Here is a 25,825-nt window from a genome sequence, read left to right as displayed (position 1 = left end):
AGTGGTGCCTTGCTTTCCACAATCAACATTGAGCTATCTTTCCACCAAAAGCCTTAGAGAATTGTAAGGCTTGGTGAATTCCCTTCCACTATTTAAGGTCGACTCAAGTAGAACACAATCGAGCTTGGTAAAGTGGTTAGTGTCTTTTCTTGCAATGATAGTATTCCCGATGACCTTGTGCCACACTCAAATGCCCGGATGGTGGACTAATAGAGCGCGACTAGCATGATAGTTCTCAAATTTCCTCCTGGAAATTGCCTCCAAAAGAGGAGCGGGGTCATACTTTTCGGGATTCTTGTAATAACTAGGTGAATCACTAAGACCCAATGCTTTACCCAATTCATCAAAGGTGATGCGCCTACTCACATTAGCAAGGCGGAACTCGATGTTTTCTCTAGTCTCTACCTTAGTAACTTTCAAATAACTCAAGAATTCTAAGGTAAGGGAGGGGTATGTCAATTCTCTTGTAGCAAATAATTTTCCCAACCCCATGGCTTTAAAGAAGGCTTTCATTTGTTCAAGGCATCTTCACATATGAATTTGGTGGATATAAAGGATTTTCTAGCATACTTGGCAAATGTATCCCTATGGGAGTTAGAAATGAAAATTACCTCCGGATAGTTTGATAATTGAGCAATTACCGGAGTTGTTGATGTTGTTGTTTCCAAGGGAGGTTGTTGTTGTTGAACTTCCAAGTTTGTACTAGCTACCACCATAGCCAATGAGGCTTTGTTTGCTTGAAGACATTTTTGTCTTGTTGAGAGTGCCTTTGCCTTAGGTGCCTTTGTTGATCCTTTTGTCCTTGCCATTGATGATTATACCAAGAAAAGAGTGAAAATCTTCAATTTCCAAGTATACCCAAATCGATTTTAAGATGAAAGGCTTTGCCTTTATAATTTCAAAAATTGACTCAAAGGTTGAAGATTTTGGTGCTTGGTTTGATTTTTGTTGGAAGATGAGTGATTAATTGTTGTTAAAAGGAAGTTTGGATTTGATTTTGTTGAATTTGGTTGAGAAAATCTTGTTTTGGTGATGGAGAGGATGAGGGTTTTGAGTTTTGGGGTTTATGGGTAGTGATTTGAATGAGTGAATGAAGAAATGAATGTGGGAGGGGTATTTAAAATACCCGAAAATTTCAAAATCGCAGGGGAAGATGGGGCGTCTTTCCTTCGGACGCTCGGATTACGCCTTTTTTTTGGTTCGGGATGCTCGCCTAAAGACGGGCGTCTTTCAAAAAAGACGCTCGGATTTATCGATCGAGAGGGCGTCTTCTCAAGACGGGCGGATTCTCGAGACAGTGAGCTATTCTTGTTTTACACGAGCAAAAAGACGGCGTCTTTCCTTCCAAGACGGGCGGATTTATGAAGACGAGCGTCTTCTCTACCAGGACGCTCAGATTCTTTAACAGTCCCAAAATTTCAAATTTTCAGCTCAGATGAACGGGAGGATTTTGACAAAGACGTCCGGATTGCCTGAAGACGGGCGGATTCCCATGAAGACGCTCGGATTCTCCCTGTTTTACCCGGATTCAGTTCCATCCGTGCACTTGCATATCCCTTGTCATTTTTCATTCTTCAAATCCCGTGTTCTTCATTGTAGGGGCACTACTAAGGCATGAATAGCCTAGGCAATTGCTATCCCCACACTAAACTAAAGCACTACACATCAATTAAATCATTAGTCCCTCCCTCACTTCTCTCAAAAATGATAATTATCTTGATCAAAGCATAAAAATCCAACAATGACAAAAATGCAATGTAAGAATTAAAATGCGAGTTAGGGAGTTAGAAATATTTACAAATGGTGGTTTAGGGAGGACTCCACCAAACTCTCATCCTTAGTGAGATGTCATGGAGGCATGTCCAAGGTGTTGTTGATGTTGCTCAACACCTTGAAAAAGTAGTCAAAAGCTTGTTCATTATCATGATAAAGATCTTCAATAGACCTTTGCCCTTGTTGTGCTTCATGTCGGTCTTTATCGATAGCATTGCCAATATAGGGATTGAAAATCCCTTCAAACTCATCGTCCCAAAGACCACAAACTTCATCTACTTGATCACTAAAGATCTCTTGAGTTGATAGAGACAACTCTCCCACTTTCTTATCTTGGCCAATGAGGCCATCCTCTTCATTGCTTGACTTTGGTGAGCTTTTCAAGCTCTCTTTGTTACAATTCACTTGCTCTTTGAATGGAGCATCTTCAATTTTCTTCTTCCATTGGAATTCTGACTTCTTTCTATCATCCTTCCGGCTATAATGATCAACCATAAAACATGGTTCATGCAAACAGGTAGCTCTCATCGTCTTGTCAAGATTGAAAGTTATGCTCTCATCTCCCACTTCTAGAGTGAGCTCTCCATGCTTCACATCAATCACCGCACCCGCGGTGTGTAAGAAAGGTCTTCCTAGAATGATTGGAATGTTAAAATCTTCTTCCATGTCAACAATGACAAAGTCCACCGGGATGAAAAATTTCCCAACTCTTACGGGAACATCTTCCCATATCCCTAATGGTGTCTTCGTCGATCTATCGGCCATTTGGAGTGTGATATTGGTGCATTTTAGCTCTCCCATCCCCAATCTTTTACTCACCGAGTATGGCATAACACTCACACTAGCCCCTAGATCACATAAGGCTTTGTTGATCGTGGTGTCGCCAATGGTACACGGTATTGAGAAGCTTCCCGGATCTTTGAGGTTTGGAGGTGAACTCCCTTGAAGTATTGCACTACTCACCTTAGTGAAGGCGATAGTCTCAAGCTTCCGGATCGACTTCTTCTTTGTGAGGACGTCCTTCATGTAGTTTGCATAGGCCGGCACGTGATTGATTAATTCCGTGAAAGGAATCGAGACTTCCAAATTCTTCACAATTTCCATAAATTTTCCAAGTTGATCATCAAATTTGGGCTTGGCTTGACGACTCGGAAAAGGAAGTCTAATCACAATGGGCTCCTTCTCCTTGACCTTGTCTTCATTTTTCTTTGAAATTTCTTCTTTTGATGGTTCTCCATCCTTGGAGTTTTGCACAATTTCTTCTTTGTCACTAGCTTCTACAACTTCATCCTCAACTTGCTTCTTCGGTGCTTCATTCCTTGTACCACTCCTCAAGTGAATGGCACTAACCGTTTCATGTCTTGAGGGATTACTTTGTGGTGGTAATTGCCCCTTTTGTCTTTGTGACTTGAAGATGTTAGTTGAGTCAATTGGATTTCCAACATTTTGGTGTGAGCTAGGATGTTGTTGATGGTGATTTCCTTTGCTTGACTATCTTTTTGCATTTGAGTGAAAAACTCTTGTTGATTCTTTTGCATTTGGAGGACCGCTTTTTGAACATCAAAACCTTGGTCATTTTATTGATTGTATGGAGTTTGATTTTGGTAACCTTGGTTTTGGTTGTAAAAGGGTCTTTGATTTTGGTTTCTCATGGGAGGTGGGGTGTATGTTGGTTGAGGGTTTTGAACATTTTGGCTTTTGTATGAGAGATTTGGATGGAATTTGGTGTTTTCATTGTAATAGTTTGAATAAGGGGTACCACTCTTGTATGCTTGGAAAGCATTCACTTGTTCATTTGTTCCCCTACATTCACTTTGGTCATGTCCCAAAGTTCCACAATTCTCACATATCCCACTTGGGATTGATGAAGATGCCGTCATGGCATTAACATGATGCTTTGGTGATTTTGAGGCTTGTTCAAGTCTAGCCATAGCTTTTTGAAACTTCAAATTGATGGTATCAATGTGAGCACTAAGTTGAGCACCCAATTGAGTAATGGAGTCCACTTCATGCTTTCCTCTTCTAGTAGCCTTGCGAGGTCTACTATATTGTGAGTTATGGACCGCCATTTCCTCAATTTTGTTCCAAGTTTGATTGTCATCAACTTCGGTGAACATTCCATTTGATCCCATGTTGAGAATGTTCCTTGAATCTTCATAAAGACCGTTCCAAAATTGTTGTACCAAGAACCACTCGCTAAGTCCATGGTGAGGACATGAGCGACAAATTCCCTTGAATCGCTCCCAAGCTTCATACAAAGATTCTTCATCCCTTTGCTTAAAGCCCGTAATTTGAGCTCTTAGCATGTTAGTCTTTTTCAGTGGATAGAACTTTTTGTAGAAAGCTAGAGCCAACTTTTTTCCAAGAATCAATTCCGAGAGTAGCCTTATCAAGGCCTTTCAACCATTGTTTCGCGGTACCAATTAGAGAAAAAGGAAATAAGACCCATCGAATTTGGTCTTGAGTTACACCGGTTTGAGAAATTGCATCACAATAGTCACAAAAAGTCTCCATATGAGAATGAGGGTCTTCACTAGGCATCCCCTCAAATTGGCTTCTTTCGACTAATTGGATAAATGCGGATTTGGCAATAAAATTTCCGGTTAAGTGTTGTGGTGTGGGAGTACCATTGGGTAGGTTCTCCTCGGTGGGTACGGAATGTGATGAAAACTTAGGCATTGTGGGTTGATTTTGTGTTGGATTTTGTGTTGGGTTCTCCTCACCTTCTTTTGCAAAAGGGTTGATGAACTCAATAGTATTTGGTTGAATATCTACAACCTCACCAATACCACTCAAAGTTCTCCTAGCAAGTCTTCTATTGGTTGTCAAAGTTCTTTCAATTTCGTGATCAAAGGGTAACAAGTCACCTTGTGACCTTCTAGACATGCAAAATATCAAACAACTCGAAAATAATTAGAACAAACCTTGAGGAGTTTTACTTCCCCAAGGCAAAGAAAGACACAACTAATAACAATATAAGAAAATCTAAATCAAGTTAACACCGTCCTCGGCAACGGCGCCATTTTTGGTCCGTGTTCTCTCATGGGGTTTAGTTTTTCAGTACTTGTCGTTAGGAGCACCTAGACCAAAACACAATTTATAACTTCACCAACAACTCTACAATTAGTAAAGAGGCAAGTAAAGGTCGGATCCCAAGGGACGGGAATTGAGATGAGATTTCTATTGCAACTAGTGGTGTCTAAGGGGTGTCACAATTGGGGTTTGAAGTAGAAGATCACTAAACTAAATAGTAATGAAAGTAAACAAGCAAGATGAATTAAAAGGGATGTAAACAATTGATAAAAGGCACTAGGGTGTCATGGGGTCATAGGTGATTCATGGGAATTGATCATACAAACATATTCTCAAGTTATAAGCAAGCAATTATTGTTGTGATGGATCGAGTTGGTTTATATCTTACAATCCTAAGAAAGTTTGGGTCCCGGAGCCGAATCGATTAGATTGTACAACACCTACAAGTCGACTTAATCTTCCCTACTCAACAATATGCATGGTCTAATGAGACTCGAGTTGGTTTATGTCTTACAAGTCTCATTGAAAAGATAAGTGATGGGTAAAAAATGTAAGGATTCATAGGCTCACATTTCATCAAACATAACATGTGCATAAGTTGAGATCACAACAAGCAAGCAAATAAACTATGAAAGCATATTAATTTACGCATGAATCATTCCCCATGTTGGTTTCCCCTAATTACCCATTAACACTAGTTAGGGAAACTACTCATTCATTATCATGTTGAACATGCTAGCAAGGTTGTCAATCATACCAACAAAGTGAAACATGATGAATAAATGAAAGTAATTAGCAATAATTAAAAAGGGATTAAGAGAATTATACCTACTAATGATTCCAATAATAAAGAAAAGAATAAAAGAAGTACTTGATGCTTGATTGGAAGGTTGTCAATCTCCCAACAATAACCCAAATAATCTTCAATTACCCAAAATAAAGGATGAACAAGAGAAAGATTAAGGAAATAAAACTTGTATTAAAACTTGACTCAATGTTGATTACAAGATTAAAGAGAAATTTTATTGATTTAACTACTCTAAAGATTTCTAAGAAGAACATGCTCTTCTAATTAGACTAATGGGGTATTTATAGTGGAGATTAGGTGCATGAATTAGGGTTAACTAAGGGCTTAAATGACGATTAAGTCCTTTGTTGAGGAATCGCCGGTCTCTTAGGGAGACTCTGGTCTCTAGGGAGACTCCGTCTCTAGAAAAAGATGTGCATCCTTCCTTGATGCTTGTAGAAGAGGAAATGGGACTGTCTGGGAATCCGGGCGTCTTTAGCATGGGACGAGCGGATTTGGCAGCTTCTGGATGGGCGTCTTCTGGAGCTTTTGCCCGGGCGTCTTGTGGAGGAAGACGAACGGGTTGTGGGTGAGGGACGGGCGTCTTCAGGGGAAGACGCACGGATTGTCAGATAGTTTCTTTCCTTCTTTTTTTCTTCCTTTTTCTTCATAAAATCCTTGAGGATTTCCTCGGGGATGCAAGGATCTTTTCTCATCATTGCCCATCTACTATAGTATGTACAAAGGCCTTCTAATCTTGTCTCTCCTTGATGCTTGGTCATTGAATTCAATCAATTTAGCCTCATTTTGCCATGAAAATGCAAGGTTTGCACTACTTTCCTACCAAGGACACAAAACCTCAAAGAATATGCAAAACAAAGAACTAAAGAAAATAAATGACCCAAATATGCACTAAAAAGCATGGGAACAAGGCTAATTCGGGGACTAAATATGCTCTAATTATGGTCACATCATCAACGACGGCCCAAAGTGGGTCCGGTCATCCCCTGGTGTGCCATGGTCAAGGTCACGGTCCTAGCTAGTCTAGAGGCGGTCTAAATTACGAGTTATATAAGTTATAAAATCGATACATTATATTATAAGACGGTCTTACCTTTTATCGCTAATTACTCCTTTCCTCTTTTAAATCTCCTTCTTCTTTCTTTGTGAATTATTTTCAGATATCATGGTATTTATAGTCTAAGTTTAGAGAATATATGAGGCTAATTAGGAAACTTTTGCCTTAATCCGATTATTATTAGGAAATACCATAATATTATTACACTTATTATATTATTATTATTAAATTCCCGTTTCAAATCCCGACCACTACTCATACTAGGCCTAATATAATCAGGCCAATTATCTACATCACACGGCCTAAGGCAACTGGCTCTAAGTCCAATTCCCGACTCGCTTACTTACTTTATTATTTAATTATTTAACGTCTTATTTGGAATTATTATTAGAAATGCCATTAATTATTTAAATTACATAAATTATTCTTATAAATTATTATTAAATTACGGGTATTACACCCTCCCTTTAGTACCTATGTCAAATGCCACTTTTTGCCTTGAGTGACCTAGGTATAAAGTAGATTCGAACGATTTCCATGCATCCCACAATTGCTTGGTGGCGACTCCGAACATCTCTAACATCATTTCGAAACCCTTGTCGAGACGAAACTGACTGATCTAAAGCCATCTGGTCGAAAGCATTTTTAGGCCACCAGGCGTGGCTTTCAGACTGCCGCATGTCCACGGATTGGCTTAGTGTTGCGGGTGGCCTATGCCCACAGACTGGTGACTCCACTGGGGAAAACTAGGACACTTGTGTCTTTGTGATTCCTAGATACCGAGACTCAAACGAGGTCTTGGTTGAAATGCATTAATTGATATTACGGTCATAAGTGGGATTCCTTGTCCGGGCCCAAAATCTAAGCTTTATCGACCAATTGGCTCGTCCAATCGGCGTGAGTTTTCTGATCCCCGCGTTTCGAATCCCGATTGAGTCAAGCATACCATTGACGTTACATATTTCTGTTTCGTCAAAGAAATTTCATTTCCTTCGTGCACGAGGCTAGGGCACCCTCCTTACACATTTTGTTTGGATTGGTATCTCTCTCAAAAATCGGGGATTGATCGCTTGGTGTGTAACCCACGCTTTTAAGCCAAAACCCGTGTCAGCATTACACATAATATAATGAACTACGAGTGCTTATTTGCTATGTGATCATAAGTCCTTCCATGTCATTTCAAACCTTTCAAAACACCCCTTTTGCGTTGTTATAATGGCTATTTTAAACCTCGATCTTTTGCCGACCGTTGCACGCCTTTTTAGGCCATCGTAATGACGTTTTTAAACCCGGTTGTCTACAACCATTTCAAAAGCACGTCTTTTTAGGCCGTCGTAATGACGATTTTCAAATCCGATTTTCTACAACCATTTCAAAAACGCCTTTTTAGGCCGTCGTAATGACGATTTTCAAACCTGGTTTTCGACAACCATTTCAAAAGCACACCTTTTTAGGCCGTCGTAATGACGATTTTCAAACCCGGTTTTCTACAACCATTTCAAAAGCACGCCTTTTTAGGCCATCGTAATGACGGATTTTAAACACGGTTATCTACAACCGTTTAAAAAACACCTTTTTACGCCGTTAAAATCGCCGTATCAAGATACGAATTTTAACCCATCTCTTTCCGACACAATGGCTCTTTCAAAACCCGAAAATGACACACACCCTTTTTCGAGGCTTTTCAAACCCCGAGGACCATACACCGCTCTCGGGACTACAACCTTTTCAACCTTTCAAAACTCGATTTTCAAAACACACGATTTTAAGTTTCAAAAGCCGTCTTCGGAAACAACACATTGTTTCAGAGCCGCCCCAACTGACCAACGTTTTGAAGATCCCTACTCTTCGAAAGCCATCCATAAAGCGACAAATGATCTTTCTGAAAATTATTATTTTTGATAATTTTAGTCCACCATTCCAATTCTGCCTCGTGTCTATCGAGTCAAAGCAAATGTAATTATGGGTCTTTACTTATAAGTCGTCTCACCTCGAGACTCGTTCAACGGCGTTATGCCCTTACATTGAACGCTAGTTGGAGTCCGGTCAACACCGTCATACCATAAATTGAGTTTGCACCGAGGCACCACACACGGTTTCCCTCGTCTCGTTAAGTCTAAAGTGTCTTTATGACTTTTGCGTTGTCTGTGTTTGGTCGTTAAAACCGTTTTCGGATGGAGATGTAACGTGAGTCATTTTTGGCCTCAGATCCTTGGTCCTATCTTCAGCTTCGTCCAACAACAACGATGAAAACAGAGATCTCACAACTACTCAACTAGCCAGCCTGCTCACAGCCCTTAAGGTCACCCTAGACCGTGTCGAGACCCGTATCAACACCCCAGAAAACAAGGAAATCAGAGAATACAACACTCCGCCTTTGACCGAAACTGAGAAGAAACTCAAGCTCTTGGAAGAGCAACTCCTAGCCCGTAGTAACAACATCCACCTTGAGAACAATCGAAGATTCGAACCCGTCAGGGATCAACTGCCCGACAACTTTACCTTAACTGATGTGCCCATGTTGAAGGGAGTGGAGGACCCACTCAATCACATTCAGGCCTTTAAGGATTACATGTCCATCAAGGGACATAAATATGAACTTTTCACCCGGATCTTTTCGTCATCCCTGGAACCAATTCCCCGCCAATGGTACTATTCCCTCGACTCAAAGAGGATTAACACTTGGGACGAAGTCGCTGTTGAATTTGCTAAATAGTACGCCAGTACGCCGACAACGTTGAAATCCAAGCCAACACCCGCACTCTTGAGGTTCTGACTAAGAATGACAAGGAAGGGTTCACCGAATTCTTAACCCGTTGGAGGAGGGTAAGCACCCAATTGGTCAGCAAGCCGAGTGAGTCAATTCTAGCGGAGACGTTTTTCAACAACCTCCGTCTAATTTATGCCAACCTGCTGAGATATCAAAACATCAAAACCTTCCAGGATCTACAAATCCTCGGAACCCGCATTGAAGATGACCTGCGCAAGGGAGTTCTAGCCAAAACCACATGTAAAGGCTACCAGGGATCTACATCAACTGGATCTCGCGTCTATGGTCTGACAAACAAAATCGATGAGTTCAACCTCCTCGAACCAACCACGAAGAAAACTGAGCGTCCTCAAAGGGTATTCACCAACTTGGGAACAACCTATGCCAGCGCCTTAAAAAGGCTCATGGACCAGGGGAAAATATAGCCGATTGGGCCCACTCCGGACCGTCCGAGGCCAAGAAAACCTGCTTCTGGAATCCTAACGCCTACTGCCAATATCACCAGGGCAAAGGTCATGACACGGAAACCTGCTTCAAGCTAAAGCACGCCATTCAAAATATGATTGAGAAAGGGGAATTACCTTTACCTCCGCCAACAACACCAAATAACAAGACAAACTCCTTGGGAATCCATGCCATCTCCGATGACGAACCAACCCTGGATTGCTCAAACCTGATCCTACCTAATGAGGATGAGGTGAACGCCTCGGAAAAGGACACCCCGGACGGGATGTTCGTACTCAGCGCCGCAACCATGCTCACTATGTTCCAGCAGGTTGAAGAAGCCGTAACCAGTGTCTCAGAAAGGATCACCCGACTTGAGGAGGCCTACCACCGGCTGGTATTCAACCCGCCAACACCAACACCACGCCCAAGGGAGGGTCCTCCAAGCACCCAAAAGTCACAGTTCCAGAAAGGATTGCTCCCGCGACCATTCTGGCATGCACCCCACAGTAATCAAACCCATAATAATCAACTCCACAAAAACTACCCCCATAAAAACATCCCCTACAAAAATTATCCACCTAGGAATACCCCTCCAAGGTATCCTCGCGATCCCGAAATCTATGGTATCTCGAGAGACGACGCATAGGATGTCAACATTGTTTTGGGAAAAGGCAAACGGGCGAAATAGATCGGTCACCTTACCCGGTCCAGACGCCCCTACCAGAATCCAAACAATTCAACAGCCATTCCAACATCGAATGACCAAATCGTCCCAGATGTGGACACTAAACCCAGGGTTTCCGAGAACTCGATCCTTAAGCAACTGTAAAAGGCCAAGGCCGAAATATCCATCCCAAGAACGATTGCCACATCTTTTGAACATCGGCGATGCTTTGCTACAAGCCTTGGGAAAGTTGACAGTTCCTTTACCTCATCTCCTGGAAAAGTGGTGGCACCATAACCGGGTGTCCCTCACCCGAACAACCCGATCATCTTCTCCGACGAAGATATCCCTCCGTTCGGAGCCAATTATAACTTGGCCATGTATATCAATGTAAAGTGCCTGAAAAGGAACGTGCCTATGGTCCTAGTGGATGACGGATCTGCGGTCAACTTCATTCCCCTCAAGACAACTCATAAATTGGGTATCAAGGAAGCTGACTTGGTCCCGACTAATCAGGGAGTACGCGCTTATGATGACACTCGTCGTAAAGTTGCAGGGCTCATCACCTTGACCATTGCAACATGACTTCCAGAAAGACAAGCCAATTTTCAAGTGGTCGGCATCAACGCCTCTTTCAACATGCTCCTACGGCACCCCTGGATTCATGCCGCCAAGGCCGACACCCCAACCCATCATCATAAAATCAGGGTCCCTTTCAACGGGAAAACAATCACAATTCCTACATCCCCGATCAAGGCTATCATGAAAAAGGGAATAGCATCTCAGGTCATTGAAGAGGAAGATATTGAAATGTGGGGCTTCCTAGCTTTGAATTCCCTAACAGATGAATCAACGCCCTTTGATTGTGACCTGTTCTCGAACCTCACAGTCAACCGCATCTTGATGCGCCAAGGATATTTCCCGGGCCTACCTCTCAACCCACTGAAGAGCACCTTGCATCCCATAAAACAGGCTAAGGTCCCCAACATCCCATTTGGGCTAGGCTATGAGCCGACCGATGAAGACATCCAGGAAATGGGTCTCTTAGTACGGAAGCGTAAAAAGCATGGATTCATCCTCCGACCCTATCATTTGACTCTTAATGGCTACTTCATCCCCGAGGGAGAGTCCGAGCTCTAGAACGGCTTTCCTGAGCCAATATACTACCCCGCAGCAATGGTCAAACAGGCGTAGAGGTCTTTGAAGACTGCTACTTCATCCCCGACAACATCAAAGCTACATCAACCAAATCTGTATTAATCCCTTGCCTTAGACGGACAAGCCCTGAGTCTCATTTTCGGAGAAGACAATATCAAGCACCTCGACTATGAGGAAATCATCAACATCTCTCTCAAAGACAACAAGTTTGATCCCACTGCCTTAATCTCTGATGCTGACCCAGAGAAAGCTACACAAGGCTGTAGGAAGACTATCAAATGGACCGATCGTCAAGGCCGCATTCTCAAGATCACAACTGGAGAAGGCCCCATGTTCAAAGAGGGTAGTGAAGAAGAGAAGGAGTCTGAGTCTGAGTTAGAGTCAGAGTCTGTCTTAGCTCCTAGCACTCCTGATGTTACGGTCAAAATCCCATTTCCACTGTTTTATCATAAACTTGTGGCTGCCTCAGAGGCTGGGCGAATTAGGGTCATCCCCACTCCCGCAGAAGGTAGCAACCTGGAGCTTTTTCCAGGGGCCACCTCCTCTACTGTGTCGCCTCTAACTGCCCATGAGATATCTGTCCTATCCGAACTTTTTGCTCAGGTCGACTTAAAGAACACTAAGTTTGCTTACGACTCGTCTAAATTTAACTGCAATGCAATTCTGAACGAATATGAGGAATTTGACTTGAGTGACTATCAACCTCACCTAGCCAAAGAACTTGACAAACGAGAAGATAGGATACCCATCATTGAGGAGACCGAACTCATCAACGTAGGGACCGACAATACACCTCAAGAACTTAGGATATGGACCACCCTTGACCCCTCGGAAAGACATCAGTTCATCGACCACTTAAATGAATAAAAGGACGTATTCGCATGGTCCTATAGAGACATGCCTGGGATCGACAGAGAGATCGTGGAGCACATGATACCCATTAAACCCGGAGCTAAACCCGTGAAGCAAAAGTTGCACCGTATGCGCCCTAAAAACCAAGGAAGAGGTAGACAAACAATTCAAAGCTGTATTCATCAAATTTTCCGAATACTCTGACTGGGTGTCCAACATAGTCCCCGTGCCCAAGAAAGACGGAGGAATTCGGGTTTGCGTCGACTTCAGAGATCTAAACAAAGCAAGTCCAAAAGACGACTTCCCTCTGCTACATGTTGACATCTTGGTCGACAATACCGCCGAGAGCACACCCTTTTATCATTCATACACGGGTATGCTGAGTAAAACCAAATCAAGATGGCTGAGGAAGACATGCACAAGACTGCATTCACTACATAGTGGGGTACATACTGCTACACTGTCATGCCCTTCGGTCTTATCAACGCCGGAGCAACCTATCAAAGAACCGACACCACTCTCCTACACAACATGATGCACAAGGAAGTGGAGGTATATGCCGACGACATTATCGTCAAATCAAAAGAGCGGGACGACCACATCAGCGCCTTTGTAAATTCTTCGATCGCCTTCGAAAATACAACATGAGACTAAATCCTCAGAAGTGTGCATTCGGGGTCACCTCCGGAAAACTCTTGGGATACTTCGTCAGCAAAAGAGACATCGAAATTGATCCTACCAAAATCAAAGCTCTCTAGCATATGCTTTGGCCTAAGAACGAGAAGGAGATTCGGGGATTTCTCGGTCAAGTCCAATACATCAGCCGCTTTATAGCCAAGCTCACAATGATTTATGAACCAATCTTCAAGAAGCTTCGCGTCTTCGATCACACTGATTGGGACGACGATTGTCAAAAGGCCTTCAACAGGATAAAGGAAATCCTATCCAAACCTCCCGTCCTCATGCCACCTCAGCAAGGAATTCCCTTATCTTGATACCTGACTGTCACCGACACAACCATGGGAGCAATGCTAGCACAAACAGTCGACGACGACGAACAAGCCATCTTCTACATCAGCAAAAAGTTCATCGAATACGAAACAAGATACACCAAACTGCAAAAGACATGCCTTGCCCTGGTTTTGTGAAAGAAGAAGCTGCGACAATATATGCTCAGCCACACGGTTCACATCAACTCCAAGATGGACCGCGTCAAATACATTTCCAAAAGCCTGTGCTAAATGGAAGGTTGTCCAGGTGGACACTCATGCTATCTGAATTTGACCTCAAATTCGTACCCCTCAAGGTTATCAAGGGAAGGGCAGTCGCCGATTTCCTAGCAGAAAACCCCGTCAACGAGGATCCAACGACCGACACACGGTCACTCCTTGACGTAGACATCCTTTGTGCCGACACCGATGCATGGGATTTATACTTCGACGGTGCATCAAACCTGAGAGGCTTCGAGGTAAGAGACCTTCTAATATCACCAGAAGGGTAACATTTTCCGATCTCAGTCAAACTAGACTTCGCCGTCACAACCAATGCCGCCGAATATGAAGCATGCCTCATCGGCCTTTAAGTAGCCATAACATTTGGCATCAATAAGTTAGGGTCCACGATGATTCCTCAATCATCATCAATCAAGTGTCCAGATCATGGAAAATCCGAAGCGACAGCTTGGCACCCTATTAAGCAAAGATCAATCAAGAGGCTAAACTCTTCGACTAAGTCGACTACTTCCACTTGCCACGAGAGGAAAATCAATTTGCTGATGCCTTAGAAAACTTTTCGCGCTCGTCAACATAGCCTACGACATGACATCGATGCCCCTACGTGTCGAAAGAAGGAGCGAACCAGCTCACACCTGTGCCATCAACAACGGCGAGGAAAGCCATGTCGAAACTTGGTACTAAGCCATCCTCAACTAAAAAACAAAAAAAGAATTCCCTTTCAACTCTGATACAAGAGGACGAAGAGCCATCCGTTTACTTGCATCACAATTCATGATAAACCAAGAACAACTATACAAAAGAACACCCCTAGGGATCCTTCTTCATTGCATCGATCACCACAAAGCCAAGGAAGTCATGGGCGAGATCCATCATGGAGAATGCGGCCCTCACATGAGCGCAATGATGCTAGCCCCAAAAGTCATGCGGTTAGGCTACTATTGGACCACTATGGTAGCCGATTGCAGAAACTACGTCAAACATTCCCAAATCTTCGCCAACATACAACACATACCATCATCCCTTCTATACACCATGACATCGCCCTGGCCTTTTTAGACCTGGGGCATCGACATCATCGGAAAAGTCAACCAGATAGGCGCCAAAGGGCATTGCTTCGTCCTCGTCGCAATCGACTACTTCACCAAATGGGTGTAAGCACAGTCCTATGCAGTCTTGACCGCCAAACAAGTGGCCAAGTTCATCCAGGACAACATCATCTGTAGGTATTGGGTACCCCATGAAATCATCAGCGACCAAGGATCCCACTTCCGGGCGGAAACACAAGCCTTGCTGAACAAGTACAAAATCAAACGACATCGATCATCCCCCTATCGTCCCCAAACCAACGGAACGGTAGAGGCAACACACAAAACTCCTGTCACCATCATAAAAAAAGATGCAAGACAATTACCGCGATTGGCTGAGCAAACTCCCATTCCCACTTTGGGGATATCGAACCTTCATTCGAACTCCAACAGGAGCAACGACCTTCTATCTAGCATACGGTATAGAGGCAGTACAACTAGTGGAGTTGGAAGTCCCATCTCTACGCTTTCTACTGGAAAGCCAAGTTCTTGAGGTGGAATGGACCCGTCAAAGGTTCGAACAACTCATGCTTCTAGACGAACGACAACTCAACACTTTGCACAACGTCTAGCTATTCAAACGACATATACAATGGGCATTCATCAAAAAAATCAAACCCAGAAACATCAAAGAAGGCGACTTGGTCCTCAAGTCGGTTCGAGCACCGTTACCCGTCTATCCGAAGGGGAAATTCAAACCCAATTGAGCGGGGCCATACCTGGTTAAGAAAATACTTTCGGGGGCGCTGTGAGATTGAGTGACCTAGACGGGGAGGATTTCACAAACCCAACCAACCTAAACAAACTCAAGAAATAAAACCCTTGAACCTTAGCGACCAACAAACCTTTCCCTAGCTTCACAACTAGTGACCACAATTTCCCTTTCAAGTCAATTTATCAAAAGCGTTCTGATTTAAAATTTCATGTTTTATTGAGTCTAAGTTACGACACCATGCCATGTCTCAAACAGCCTTTGATCTGTCTAAGGCAATATCCACTTGCACTCAAACAAAACACCTGAACTACGAGCATGGTTTGATTTCACCTCTTCAGGTGGATACGTAGACAATCCTTTCTTACACATGAAGGATACAACCATCCCCACAAAAAAAAACAATCACCTATACAAACTTCAAAAAAGAAGGGTAAGACATTCCCTTTTCTCAAAACAAAAGAGAAAGAGCCTTTCTCTCTTCCCACAAGAATCCCCTTTTCACAGGTGCAACGTTTAGGATAATTCAAACCGAGTTGCCTTTACGAAATAGATGGAAGAAACAACAAGCGTTCACAACTTCTTTTAACAGAAGTAATCCTCTTGTTTAATTAATAATAAGGATTACAAAGTTGACAACAAGTAAAGCTAAGCAAGCCCACAACTTGCCAAGCTAGAATGTCGACTAAGACATCTTACATAGTAATACTAGCTCACAAAATACACAATACATAGCTAGTGCAACATAATAAAAACACACACACTATTACAACATAATAGTATAACGGGTAATGAATGTCTTCACTCTTCCATTCTACCCTTGCCTTTTCCTTCGGGGTACATCTTCCCCTGGTCATTCTTGCTAGCTCGCCTAGCACGGACTTCGTCTTCGGAACGGATCCTCAACGGATCTACAACGGCAACGACATCCGGTCTCCTGCAAGACCCCATACTCGGCCCAAGCCGAGCCCACCCACTGCCCACCATCTCTTTCGGACCCAAGCTCCCCCTCTTCGGTGGCCTCACTACATCCATGCTAACGTCATCGGAAAAGTTGTCAAAGAAGGCACGGTTGGCCTTGCCAACTTCCCTATACTTCAAGTCGCCAACTTCGTCTTTACGGAACTTGACCACTTGACATAAGCGGGAGTCACCCATGTCGTTGCAACGGGGTTTGGTACCTCCCAAGTCGGCCGAGTGGCCCACCACCTCTTGAACACCTCCACAAGCTCGGAGTTCCGGAAAACACTCTCTTGGACGAGAGTATCTTGATCGGGGACCTTTTTTTGGCGGCCCATTTGCCTCATAAGCCTTTCGGGATAAATGAAGGAAGCAACCTTCAAGCCCACCACCATCAAAGAACAAGCGGCCGGAGTGGGCAACCCAGTGAAGGACCTCAAGTGCCACCACGGCACCACCCAACGGATATGAGGGCCACCCTCCTCTACCAATTTCGAGGTCCAATAGGCCTTGGTGGATGCAAAACTATCCGAATACAACTTCTTTCTCATAGTAAGGTGACGGAAGGAGTAAGAAGAAGCATCAACCGGAGACTCTACATATCTTAGTCTCTCCATGAGCCACACTTGGAGATCAAAACGAAGGAGCTTCTCCACAAGAACTCTTCTTGTCTAAAGCTTGGATGATGTCGCCAAGCACCAACCACGATGGATTCCACCCGTGCTCAATTTGCTCAACCACATGCACAAGGGTCATGCTACCACACCATCTTGACCCCTCCTTCTTCAAGGCATCGACAAGGAGGTACGCATGCACTAGACAAAAGGAAAGAGCCCTTCTCCTATCCACCTCCGAGACATTCACATCCAACCGATTTTAGAAGATGTTGATAAGAGCCAACATGTAAACACCATGGGGAGCAAGGAGGAAGTTCACTTGGCTCTTCGACAAGCCCAACATTGAATGAAACTACTCTTAGTAAAACAACCGAGTCGGAGGAAGCACCGAAGTACAACCCAGCCACCCTCCAATGGCGCCCACTTCTTCGGTAAGAGGGCAAATTTCACCTTTCGGGAAAATGAAAATATGATGTTTCGAATCCCAAAACCGAGAGCATACTTCAAGAAACGAGGATTGCACCTTGACTTGACGAAGCACAGACAATTGACCAACTCCCATTACAACGAGTTGATACTTCTCGGGAGGCGACAAATCCCGATACCAATTCAATGTCGCAACCTATTTTCGAAAGTATCCATGAATTATTTTGTCGAAGAAGAAGAAAGTTTTTCGTAGAGATGTTTTTCGTATTTCGGATGATAAAAAAATGAAGCACAAACATTCATACTCCCTCCTATTCTACATAACTCTCCCCTTTTATGGAGGGCACGAGAATTAAGGGAGGGGAGTATTATATGATAAAGTATTGGAGTTGGGTAGGAGATTGGAGAGAGGGAAGGTATTGTGTGATTAAAATAAGTATTGTTGTGGGGTAAGATGATTAAAATAAAGATTGTTATGGGGTAAAGTGATTAAAATAAGATAAAGTATGAGTATTGTGTGGTATTGTTGTGGGGTGAGGTGATTAAAATAAGTATAAATGTTTGCCAAATAAGGAAATAGGGAGAGTATTGTGAATAGATGAAAAAGGAAATAGAGAGAGTTATTTAGAATAGGAGGGAGTATTATACAAAACAATCAGTGCCATTTTTATGAAAAAAGGGAAAGCTCCCTTGCATCGCCCAAGGGCTCGCGCCTCTTTGGGCTGATTCTCGGGATCCGTACCTTAACTTGTCCCAGTTAAGTTGTGCTTTTTTCTGACGCATAGATTTTTTCTCCTTAAGGCTCGCGCCTTTTCAGGCCTATCCGGAAATTTTTTGTGTTTTCTCGCACTCACATTTCCTTGATTTCGCGTTTTACGAAATCCGACACTATTTCCATAACGCAGCTCTAAACATACGGATTTTATTTTCTTTCCTTTTTTAAGGGGGAAGGGCTAGTCACCCCGATCCGCAACGGATCTCTTCCATATCAGTCGAAAATTTCTAAAATTTTTCGTTTTCGCATTTTCCACAAAGATCAAGATTGATAACACGAAGTCAATTTTTCTCAAAATACAAACTCTTGTAAATACGAGTTTTGATCTCGCAAAGAAAAAATCAAAACACACTCGCAAAATCTCTTTTGAAATTCATCCATGATGGTTTGAGTTTAAGTTTTCGAGTTGCAAATCAATTTTAGCAAAATTCGATGCAATATAATTCAAACACGAATTAATTTCTCGAAATTTCAAAATGATTTTACTTGAATAATCCAAACGTGAAGGCTGGTCGCGGAATTTTAAAAATTTCTTTTCGATTTCAATTTTCACTTCGAGTCATCGTCGTTATTTATGTTTTCATCAATTGGTTTTGCGTGTTTACGTGTATGCGTTTGTGCTAACTGTTGCCTGTTTTCTACACTAACGATGCATGAATATGCCGAAACAAATGGGGAATCAGCCGTTGACCGTGCATCTCTGAAACAAAACAAAAAAAGCCAAACACAAACAAACTACAAACCAAAAACATATACAAACTGCCTCACGAAAAATACATCAACACACGTTTGATACAAACGATTGACCATACAAACAAGGTCTAGTACAAGTATTTATCATACAAACACTGGCCTAAAACAATGAACTGGGGGCTATCCGCCACCTACCGAACGAAGCACTCTCTATCCTTCTAACCAGGAAAGAAAGGGAACAACATGGAAAAGAAAGGAGTAACAGCGGAAGCAGAGGTGGTTACCATGACGGTAATCACTCTTTCCTACTCCGTAACAAAAAAAGGAAAAAGTGTCTGGCAGACTTTGGACGACATGATGAACAGGAATTGTGACACAGTGCAACACCCCGACATTAACCCCTAATGTTCGGAATTCAGCGATAACAAAGAGCCACGACATAGGGTGCCACCCTGATGTTGACCCCCATTCATCAGAATTCAGCAACGATCATGGATGAATTCTGATGAATTTTTCCCAACGAAGGTCCAACATGGCAAAGACGTTTTTCCCCGACTACAATGCAACCTAGTGGGGCACGCAACTCAAAAAAACAAACACAACATCGCGAAATACGACGATCTCTCGTCTACTCGCGTTTTTTGTTCCTAGAGAGCGGGAGTGGGGACCAAAATGCAAAATAAAAGCACCTCTATACTCCTAAACAGGTTTCTAACCTAATGCAATCACCAATTTTACCCGAAAATGGGACAAACAAAAACGCCCAATTCAATTTCGAGAAGGTTAGGGTTTATCCCTAATTCAATTAACAAAAAGACAAACAAATTAAGAGGATTTACATACCTTAAGATGACATGATGTTTGAGGCACGAAAACAAGCAAAGAACGAAGTCGAAAATGGCGATTTTGTTGGATTTTTGCGAGTTTGGTCGAGGAAGACGAAGATAATGAGGAGCAACGCCCCCTCGTGTCTTTTTACAGAAAAAAAGGGAGGCCCCTTACATCGCAAGATGGCTTGCGCCTCTTTGGGGTGTTCGTTGCTTGTTCAGCGAAATTTTCCAATTTCCACACAAATTTCCTAATCAACCAGCGGAATTAAAAACCTTCATTTTCAAACAAGTACAAATAGTGAAATTCAAATTCGCTATTTTCACAAACTTCAAACGACGGAATTAAAAACCGTCATTTTCCAAACACAAAATACAAAATAGTGAAATTCAAATTCGCTATTTTCACAAATTTCAAACGGCGAAATTAAAAACCGCCGCCTGTCAAGAAAATGAAATATCGTCATTCAAGTTTGTTATTTCCACAATTTTAAACAACGGCATTAAAAGCCATCGCCTTTTCAAACAACAATTGTGAAATTCTAATTACCTATTTTCTCAAATTTCAAGTCACAGGATGACGGAATTAAAAACCGTTAGCATCCCAAACCAACAGCAATTGGCGGATTTTCACATTCGCTATTTTTACAAACTCCGAGCAACGGTAGTAAAAACCGTTACCTCTTCGAAATTCGAAACTACGAACGAGTATAACAGAGACCGCCGTCCACAGGAGCCAGGTTCGAACTACAAAAATCCTACCTCTCCGGCGCCACAAACATCCAATATAAACACCGAAAATCCCCAGCAGGATACCAGAGATCTCCCCACGGAGCCCACTAACTCAATAACCTCTCAAAATAAGCCCGCCCAACACGGCTATTTTTTGTAGTCGATCATTTTGACCTTCAACATGGCTGGCGAGCCTCAAAATGCGCCTTCAACATGGCTGGAGCCTCAAAACGCGCCTTCAACATGGCTGGCAAGCCTCAAAAAGCGCCTTCAACATGGATGGTGAGCCTCAATACGCACCTTCAACATGGTTGGAGAGTCTCAAAACGCACCTTCAACCTGGCTGGCAAGCCTCAAAACGCACCTTCAACACGGCTGGCGAGCCTTTGTACGTAGTCTAACGAACTCTAAATGACCCACACGAACAAATGGGACTCTAAACTGTTCCCGATGGCTGGCAAACAAGGAATAATTCAAGGACATATCCCAAAGATACCTCAGGTATGACTCCTTCTTATGGTTGGCGAGCCTTTATACGTAGTCTAACGAACTCTAAATGACCCACAGAACAGTCGACAGACTCTAAACTGTTCCCGATGACGGGTCTTTGAATCGTATCCCCGAGTCGCCTTGGGGTCACCCTTCCCGACGGCAGGTCATTGGCCCGGTTGTAATCTTCGATTGACTTGGGGCTATACTTTGACTTTCGCCATGTACAAGCCTCAGTCAAAGTGGGGGCTCTATAGATACCCATTATCTGTTGAATCCCCAACAAACACCGGATGATTATCGGACTACAACATGCTTAGGAATCACTACGTTTAATCGACAATTTTGTATAACTATACGTCGGAAAACTCAAAACGATTTCGAAAACAAAACATTTTCAAAGCTTTTCAAAAAGTACCTGGAGTGTCTATGCATGATGACGGGGTCAGAATGACACTACTAGAGTCAAAACGGCCAGTCGACCAAAAATTAACTCAAAATTCCAATCCAACTCCAACAACGAGTCAAACCGAGTCAAACACAATAAACAAACATCACAAAGCTTCCATGTTAAGTATACCCGGTATACTTGAATGGTCAAGTACTACAATCATGACATCCAAAACCTAGGATAGAACAAATTATTATTTCAAGTACGTGATAGTGACAAGATAGCTCGAAGACCCTAGAAATGGCTTGCGCCTCTTCGAGTAGCCCATGTGGCCACGTCGCTCAAAATGCACACAACCACTCAATCCTCTATAAATACCCCTCAAATGCCACCATTTCAAGTACGCGAGTGTCCGCCCCCTCATTTCTCCCTTAAAGTTCTAGACTCGACTTCTTAAGTCACAAACCGACACGTATCTTCGACCTACCGATTAGAAATACAAGCCATACACATTGTTTGGTACCGTCATTGTGCATTAAATCACTTGACTGACCACTTCGACCAACTACACAATCACTTAACAAAACAAACACTCTTTACATTGCAAAAACGGTTTTCAACCGAGTTTTCCGACCTAACAAGTTTTTACACTTCTGTCGATTTCTCGTCTTCAACTTAACATGTAAGTATGAGGGTGTAACTAATCCTCTTTTATCTGTTTTTATGACTTTAATATGCTAAAACATGAATAACATAGTCCAAAATATAGATCGAATGAGCCAAAACTGAGTTTTGACCTGGAACAGAAGCCCCTAGTCACAACTAGGTGGTTCGCGCCTCAATGGCCTATCCAGATCAGAACTCAAACGTGTTTGAGTTTATTCTTTCCATTTTCATTTCATTTTGCAACCGGTTTTTACCATTTAAAATCATTTTTATGATGAAATCTTTTTAATCATAATCATGTTCACCCTTGGTTCCTCATACCATGACCGTTTAATCCGTGTTTCGATGATAATATTTGGTTAATTACATTTTAAAAGGTATATTAAAATCTTTTATTCATTTGTTTACATTTAAAAAACAACCATATTAGTCATACATGCATAATCATTCTTGGTTCCACATACCATGTCGGTTTAAACCCGATTACGATGATGAACATTGGCTAATTACAAAACAATGAACTTAAAACAATTAGTTCATAATAAATGTTATTCAAAACTATTCATGTCAAGCTTGCAAAGCCGAACCCGACATCGAATATCATAAACTCAATGATGATTATTCAAGTCTTGTTCTTCATATTGACACAAAGCGGACTAAACGACCTTTTCAACAAAGACGGGTTCAAATACCCTTTTACAAACCATTTCACAAACGCTTTCAACAACCAGGAGACACCCCTTTGGGTCGTCTGCCACCTCGCGCCTAAACAGGCCAACCGATTTACAGTTTTCAAACCTGGACAGGGCCTTATGTATTGCCCTAAGGCTCGCGCCTCAATAGGCTGCCGGATGCAGGTTCTGCTTCCTTTCCAGCACTCGTCTTCGACGATCCTGACTGCGGTTAACCCGAATACAGGACGGACCAGATTGATAAGTCCGCAGTTTATTGTATTTGCAAAACGCCTTTTTAAAACGAATGGATCACGTTATGCACCATAAACCTAACTCGGTAAATGGATGTTTAATTTCCTTCTTGCATGCAAATCAACACTAAATCCAAATTGAGATCAATTACTTGATATTTTGGATAAAAAATCGACATAGAAAGCTCACATGTTAGGTTTAAACTTGTGGATGCGCATTTAGGCATTTACCCGTTTTATCAACTTTTGCATTTAACCAACCAAGATCGATCAGTAGAGGCCGCTATCGCGGGCGGGATTGGGTGTCCGATTAAAGGGCTTCCAAATACTTATCTTCACCTCTTACTCAGAAACTCTGGATAGTGGACGACCTTATCTAAGGCGAACGAGAGTCATTCTAGAGATAGGATGCTAAAGAATGGCGACTCCTTATCTTTAGTACCTATGTCAAACGCCGCTTTTTGCCTTGATTGACCTAGGTATAAAGTGGATTCGAACGGTTTCCAAGCATCCCACAATTGCTTGGTGGCGACTCCGAACATCTCTAACATCATTTCGAAACCCTTGCCGATACGAAACCGACCGATCTAAAGCGATCCGTTCAAAAGCATTTTTACGTCACCGAGCGTAGCTTTCAGACTGTCGCATGTCCACGGATTGGCTTGGCGTTAGGGGTGGCCTATGTCCACATACATAACCATAAACAAATGAATAAATGTGAGCAATACAAATTACAAGTCGACTACCATCCAAATCCCGTTCACGTCAACAAGTAAAACCTGTACTTAACCTGCTCCCCATGTGATCGGAAATATCATATGGATTGACACAGGACACCCATGAAATAAGTGACAATTATGCGGACACAACACTTGTGAGTATCAATAAATAAAGTGTGACACGACACAGGTGTGTGAATATGCAACATGACTATGATATAATGACATGCTATCAAACGACTAGTACCGGGACACGCCCATACATACCAACAACCACAAACAGTGCCGAGACACGCCCCAGACGTCGGGGTGCTGGAAGCCAACCGGATACCCTATTTACTAAATGAATAGGCATCCTCACAAATTTTTCATCCAAAAAGCATCTTTCTAAATAAGGTAGCTAATAACAATTATGTATACATTAACTAAGTAAGGTAACTATAATTTATTTCATTAACTTATTATCTTGGATTGTTTTATAGGAATAATCCAAACTATTAGCCTCCTTCTTATATTACTCCGACCTTTAATTTAACTCAGAATACACCATACTATTGCATCTGTTCTCTTGTATTAAACTCGGTAACCAACTACCTATTTATCAAGTTACCTTCCTTAATTCATTTAACCATATCACCTCAAAGTACAAAAACCATCCACCTACCCATCTCTAATTCCTTATCATGTCACAAACACAGTAACCTCCCCCATCCAACCGCTGCCAATGCCTCCACCATCCACCTGCCGACAACACCACAACCATCTACATCCCCCATAACGACACGTCGACACTACATCATGAGCAATCTCATCGTTTTCAGACCCTCTAAACCATCGTCCCAACTCCAAAGTCATAAGCGTTCTTCCATTTTGCACAAAAAACAAGCTCAAAAATTTAAATGTTTTCTCATAATCTACAACCTAGACTATCTAATCATCAAAAAATTTCAACTTTCTGTTAGTAACCTTCACACTTTCACTTATGCGGCAAATTGATTGACAAAAAACCCACTTATGAGATAAGTTTATGTCCGTGGGCATCCTTTATATCTCTACACATATTGAATGCTCAACGCAACAGCCAATCATTTGACTATGTAAGCCACCTAATCTTCCGCTTATCTCCAACAAATTGATTAACAAAAAAACCCAATTACAGGCAAGCGTTTTACATAAGCAGAAAAATTACAGATAAAGAATGGGTAAATGGGTGATTGACGATGAAGGTGGTTCCATTCTGGAGGCAACGGTGGCTGTTATGGTGTGGTGGTTGGCGGGGTTGAGGTTTCTTCAGTGGTGATGGACTGCTGGTTGACTGGTTGGTGATGGGAGTGTTAATGGAGGAGGATGAAGGACACTTGTAAAAATAATAATAAAAAATCTACCGGATGATAGACTGGTTTTTACCGGTAAAAAATGAGCTCGGTACAATATGAGAAGAGAATGGTAATACTATGGTGTAATTTGAGTTAAATTAAAGTGCGGATTATTACAAGAAGACGGTTAATAGTCTGGATTATTGTTATGAAATAATCATATTATCTTTTCTTTAAGTTTAATTTTTTCATCAAATTATCTTTTAATTAAAATATTTTAATAAAAAAATTGTATCAAACTATGATTTATTAATTATTTTACTAATTCTTTTATTCGAGAATGACTAAGGTTGGTACTATGTATGAAACAAAATTATAAACCGTTTTAATTACTTTCGAGACACAAAATTGAGAAAATTTATAAATTGGAATCATTATGTTTCCGTTATAAAAAATATTATTTATAAAAATACATTTCAACATGCTACTCAATTCTTTTAATTAATTTTCGATTTCAACTTTTTATTTCTCAAGGCAAAATGCAAGGATGACAAAAATGAACAACTAATGAAATACCATTATTATATATGTAATTTAGTAGAAATAAAAAAAAAACTTGATAAGCCATGCATTTAATGCACGGGGTCTAACCTAGTTACTAACTAATCTAATTCAAATACCATTATATAATTATA

The 25,825-nt window shown here is 42.0% G+C and overlaps 1 non-coding gene across 1 annotated transcript; it reads left to right on the top strand.

Annotated features, from left to right (window-relative positions):
- Positions 1 to 3,972: 3,972 nt before the first annotated feature.
- On the top strand, positions 3,973 to 4,079 carry LOC141602902 (small nucleolar RNA R71). Its single transcript, XR_012524809.1, has one exon. It is a non-coding gene; the product is annotated as a small nucleolar RNA R71 (small nucleolar RNA).
- The last annotated feature ends 21,746 nt before the right edge of the window (positions 4,080 to 25,825 follow it).

This window comes from Silene latifolia, chromosome 9 (genome assembly GCF_048544455.1).
Source record: "Silene latifolia isolate original U9 population chromosome 9, ASM4854445v1, whole genome shotgun sequence".
In the NCBI taxonomy this organism is placed as follows: Eukaryota; Viridiplantae; Streptophyta; class Magnoliopsida; order Caryophyllales; family Caryophyllaceae; genus Silene; species Silene latifolia.
This window is presented reverse-complemented; position numbering and strand designations above follow the sequence as displayed.